Source organism: Humulus lupulus, chromosome 7 (assembly GCF_963169125.1).
Source record: "Humulus lupulus chromosome 7, drHumLupu1.1, whole genome shotgun sequence".
Taxonomy (NCBI): domain Eukaryota; kingdom Viridiplantae; phylum Streptophyta; class Magnoliopsida; order Rosales; family Cannabaceae; genus Humulus; species Humulus lupulus.
The window spans coordinates 51,293,983-51,300,341 of NC_084799.1; positions in this window are offsets into that span (position 1 = coordinate 51,293,983).

Sequence of the window (6,359 nt, forward strand, 5' to 3'; positions counted from 1 at the left end):
ATCCTCAGGGATGACCTTGGATCGGGGGCCCCGAGATCGATGCACATACGATCTCGAAAGCCATGTGACCTCGGGAGATGTCTCTAGCTCGAAAGATGGCGAGAAACCTGGGAAGATAAGGCCTTGGAGATATATGATAAAAACCTTGAATATCTATAAGTGTTGTCCATACGAAATGTAATCCTCATTTATTACTATAAATCCCCTAGAATGGTGGGATATTATTTGGTCAGTTATACGCCCCCTGGTCTTCAGGGGACGTTTCCTTTTATATCTGATTGTGGGCATTTAAAGTCATTTATTTTATTTACACGAAAAGAGTAACTACCCAAAATATGTGGGATAGTATTATGCATCCTTCTCTATAAATAGAGAGGTCATGCACCATTGTAATGGACCGAAATTCTGAAGCTTGAGAGAAAACTCTGAAGAATTCATGCTTAAGAATTTTCAGAGATAATCTTGAGTTTAATAACAGAGACTCATGGACTAGGCAGATTTAACTGCTGAACCACGTAAAAATTGTTTGTTTGTGTTGTTATATTTCAATTGGCTATTATCAGTTATTGTTTACGTACTCTCCTTTCACTGTTGACGAAAAACGGCGTCAACACTAATTCACAAGTTTTTCAAAATATTGGATACTTTTGCCGCTAACTCCCCTTTATGAAATAATAAAATAGGGAAATAAAATATAGCGATATTTTATTAGAATTAATTTTGTGAAAATTAATTGTACAATATTTATTTGATTAATAGAGTGGTATAATTGAAAGCCTAAACTGGAAGCATGTAACACATGTTGGGCACCTACACAATCCAATGGACTCTGATGGGCGCCCAAGCCCGGTCCAAAATGAGAGCTACATTAACTCCTCTCTTCACTTCTAATACTACAAGAAAAATCAGTTTTAGAGGCTACATTATTAGGGGCGACACCATGTCACCTCTAATATACACAGTATTAGAGATGACACATGAAAAGTCGCCTCTAATATCGTGGAATAATATTAAGGGCGACACGTCGCCCCTAATATTGAGGGATTTTTCCAAATTCACGAGGGAAATTTAGGTTGTGGGTTAAATTTTATGAAAAGTATTAGGGGGGACGTGTCGCCCATGATAGTATTATAATTACAGGTTTTGTGGAAATTTTGTAAAATTTTGTGAAAATTATTAGGGGCGGCATGTCGCCCCTAATATTGGGGCCCGACCGCCCCTGATAGTATTATAATTACACCCCTCACTTTTTCTCTGCACCTCACTCTTCCCTCTAAAAAAAAAAATTTCTCTCCTTCCCTCTCAACCCGACCAATCCCCACCCTCTCCTCCTCCCTCTCGGCTCCATCCCCTACCCTCACTCTTTTTTCCCCTCACTCTCTTTCCCTTACTTCTCCCCTCTCGGCTCCACCGTTGAACGGATCGGTGCACCGTCGCCACACCACTGGCACACGAAGCCGCCGTCACGATTTCACCACTGCACGGAGCCGAGGACCTCCTGTAAAAGTAAGTATATATATTATATATATAATAAATTTGTTTATATGTATATATATATTTAGTTTTTTATTTATTTAAATTTATATATATAATATAATTTATTTAGTAATAGTTTGTATGTATAAATATATATTAATAGTTAATTTATTTATTATATAAATATATATATATTGTGTGCAAGGTATATTTATATATATAGTTTATTTACTTATTTATTTTATAAATATATTGTTACACCCAGATTTCGAGATGGGAAATTATGACCCCGAAAACTGGGCTCATCAGGTGTGAGCTCGAAATATGTGCAGTCATCATATGATCCTACAGTCGGACTTTTTTGAAGTAAACAACGACCGTGTATGTGGGAAATCATGCATTAAAAGGCATTATATTAATTGGTTTCCAGAATAGCTTCCCGAAATGTGAGGGAATGAATTTTGTAACCTTCCCTATAAATAGAGAAAGAAGCACCATTTGTAAAGGATGGAATTCTGATTTCTGGAGAAAAAACTCTGGGCAACTATTATCTGAAAAGTTTCCAGAAAACTTCCAAGTCTTAATAACATAGACTCGTGGACTAGACAGATTTAACTGTTGAACCACGTAAAAAACTTGCTGTGTTCATCTTTACTTATTTCCTCCAATATTTTCTTGTTTAATTTGCTCTCTTATTTAAGTTGACGAAAAACGACGTCAACATTTTGGTGCTTTCTTTGAGAGCCATTAACCAATACGTGCGTAAGTCGGTTTAGTCAGGAAGCCTCTCAGAGTAGCAATGGCTACAAATGATTCCAATGTTCCTAAGGAGGAAATTTTAGATGAAGCTAAGTACCCCCGGCGCCTTGGAAAGCAGCCTCTGGTGAATTCGGATCCTGATGAGAGGAGTGGTTCATCCGACTCTCAGGGACCATCTACTCCCAGGGACGACGAGGACATGTACTACAATCCTGAACCATACATCCCAATAGTGGAACTCAAAAATCGTCAACTGCGAAAGTAGTTGGCAGAAGGTAAGAAACGCGACGAAGAGCTAGCCAAACTAGCTGCTAAAGCGCAGGCGACTCAGACACCACCTCCGCCAGAAGTCCAGGCTCCGCCTCCGCGGGACGTTCATGTTCTGCCACGTAGACCTCGAGGGTGGCCACGCTAAGAGCGGAGCAACCTCCACCGCCTGCAGAGCAACTTCCTCCGCCGAGAACTCGGAGAAGTAACCGGGCTAAAGGTCCTGCCAACCCAACTACAAAGGCACCGGCCGGGGTAGGGAATAACCGGGCTCACTCGGAGGCTCGGAACCGAAATCCTGGTACTGGACAGAACGTGGCAGAACCTGATCGAGCAAACTCAGGGCCTTCTAGGCCCCGTAACGAATGGAAGCCACCATCGCCAATAAGACACCCACCATTGCCAATAAGGCACCCCTCGCCAATTCGAAGGAATGCATAGCCGACCCATGGTGATAAGGAATGGCGAGCTGGGCGAAGGCATGGGAATGGGGAAATCGCTAGGGAGCATAGGGGTCCCAATCCCATGAGAAGACAAATGTCTCAATCTCAAATTGTTGAGACAAGGCGACAAGCAAGAAACCCATCTCGAAATAACTGTGCAACGAGTCATGTCAGCGAAGGGTCGGGTGACACCAGGTCTGTGAGTATATACGACCAAGAACCTAGGAACACTGGGAATCAAAGAAATCACCCAAATTTACGGGAGCATCTGAACCATAATCGGGGGCATGATAATCCATCGAATCTAGATCTGAGGGATCATCTCAATGGGCGTAAGCACCCTGCGCCAAGGCATGAAACTGGAGTTGTAATCAATGATAACCAGTTCCCATTGATTCAAGTCAGACCCCCCGTAGATCCAGTCCAAGAAAGGATTGAGCAGTTGAAAAGAGCATTCAGGCTCTTACAAAATGAACGAACCCGGGAAAGGGACAAAGATTTCGATGAAGAACTCGAACCCTTTGCCCCACACATCTCTAGCACCCCGTTTCCTCAAGGATTCCAAATTCCTCATGTCCCACCATTTGATGGAAATTCAGATCCATACAGTCATTTAAGTACATTCAACACAATCATGCGAGCCAGTAATGTGGGCTACGAGCTCAGATGCATGTTGTTCCCAGCCTCGCTTACGGGACCAGAAAAGAACGGGTTTGAAAAATATAAGAGACATTCGATTGCTTCTTGGGATCAATTATCAAGAGATTTCAAGAAACAATTCAAGGCCATGGTCGGCATTAGACCCGAGGCATCTGCCTTGACCAACGTCTAACAACAACCAAACGAAACACTGAAGAGTTATCTCACAATGTTCAATTTGGAAGTCGCTCGAGCTCGTGACATTGACGATAGTGGCCATTTAATGGCTGATCGAGCTGGATTAATGCCTGGAAGTCCTCTCTGGGAAGATATGCAAAGGAAGCCTGTAAGGTTCTTAACCGAGTTCAATCGATGAGCTCAGAGGTTTGTTATGTATAAGAAGCAAGGTCAGCATTCAATATGACCTCTCAGCCCATAACTACAACGACAAACACAAACTCTGCCTCGACCTCGGTGGATCCTATGACCTCAAAACCCCCCGGGGACAACCCTTCTAAAAGAAAGAAAAATGAAGGGAATAATCCCAAGGAGGATGGGGGAAAAAAGAAGAAAGGGGAAAGATACTTCTCCGTATACAAGGTGTATACTGAGCTCAATGAGTCTTGGGAGAATATCTACCTGGTTAATGAAAACCAGGTCCCTTTCAGACGGCCTGACCCCATGAGAAACCAAAAGGCGAAAAGAGACTCCAACAAGTACTGCAGATTCCACATAGATATCGGACATACAACCGATGAATGTAGACAACTAAAATATGAGATCGAAAGACTGATCTCGAGAGGATATTTCAGGCAGTATGTAAAAACATCAGATCCCTAATAAGGCTTACACCAGCCAGAGGGCAGCGGCTACACCACCGGCCCAGAACAGCAACTCCCGAGCAAGGGAGGATAAGCGACCCCCTCCGATTGATGGAGGAGATGTCATAACCATCTCAAGGGGACCCCATATTGCGGGATCAAGCAGGAATGCCCAAAAGAGATACGTGAATGAGCTAAAAACTGGTGACGGGTCTCCCTACGAACCCGGACCCAGAGCTCTGAAACAACAAAGGGTTGAATCTCAACCCATAACTTTTATTAAAGATGACGCGTCCCATGTACAGTTCCCTCATAATGACCCACTGGTCATCACCCTTCAGCTCACGAACAAGAGGGTACTTCAAGTCCTAATTGGTAACGGGAGCTCGGTAAATATCCTAAAAAAAGCCACTGTAGAAAAGATGGGACTCGTGCTTCGCGACCTAAAAGCTTGTGCAACTATGTTGTACGGCTTTTCAGGAGAAGGGATTGCCTGCATGGGATCCATCGAACTCCCTATAACCTTTGGAGACTACCCAGTCTAGATAACCAGGATGATGGAGTTTGTAGTTGTAACATCCTGGATAGCCAAGACCGCTACACTTGGTACTTATAAAGGTACAAGACTTGCTAATCAAGTCATTAATTTAAAAACGTGTCACTAAACATGTATGAGCTAGGGTTAAAAAGGTTTTGGTCTCAAAAGTTTCATTTTATATAATTAAACTGTTATATACATGGGATCCCAAAAGGAACAGAGTTAAAAAGTTGGTTTACAGACTTCCAAAAACACGTAAACAACTGTTAGCCATACTAAGGAAAAATAGACAATCTCTGGGTCTCGCGTCCCTGCCTAAACCTCAACCGTGGCGGCTAAGCAGCTGGCCATGTACATTCCGCTCGCAGAGCTCTCCAATCAAGGCTGATCAAGCTTGCCCTTGCCTTTACTGCACCACGTAGCACCTGTGAGCCAAGGCCCAGCAAGAAAACATGTGCAACACAAACAGTAATGACAGATAGTAAACTCACTAAGCATGAACTCTCATCAAATAATCCACATTAACCATTCAGCATTTATTCAGAATCATGGATGCAATCAAACACTTATAACATTCATATCACATAATAATCAGGGCCGACAACTTAGGCCGCACCCTCTGTTTACCCCACTGACTCCGGCCCGCTTAAACTGAGCTCAGTGCATATTAAGCTGTCCTTGGCTACCAGTGGCCAAGCCGCGCCCTGTGCGCTAGTGTAACCCTTGGCACCCATAGGCCATTGGTTCACTAATTAGCTTGCATGGCATAATACCACCATTTCAAGCATACACAATAGGGAGCCCTTAGTCCTGTCACATATATTCAACCAGGTGCAGTTTTATTACCTTTGATCTTTGCGGTTTCGGATTACGAGCAACGCTCCTCAAGCACGATCTGTTCCCGAGCCTAAGCTTTTATCATCTAGTCACAACCAAGGTATAGGGTTCCATTAGTATTCAAATTAGGGTTTTCGGTTACAAAACTAACTTCCGGGAATCCGAATTCCACCAAGCACGGTGGTGAAATCGATCCCGAGCATTCTAGACCACATTCCCATGCCTAAAATCCCCAAATGTTCAAGTGTGCACCCAAGGACTGCGGCCCTTAAAGCTTAGCCGCGGCCCTGCCCTCAAAACAGAGCCAAGAGCTTGCCTGGAAGGAGACACACGCCGCGGCCCTTGCCTTGGGCGCCGTGACGCTCACCTTTGGCCGAGCCCCCTCCTGGCTCTTCTTCATCCTAGGGTCGCAACTCTCTAGAACAGAGTCGCGGCCCTTCCCTTCGTGCCCAGAAATCCCACCATTTTCAACATCTAAACCTCACCTTAAGCCATCCCAAAGCTCCCCAACTCAAAACCAATTAATCCCAACACCTTTAGAATGACTTAAACAACATAATTCAACAGAAAACCCAGCCT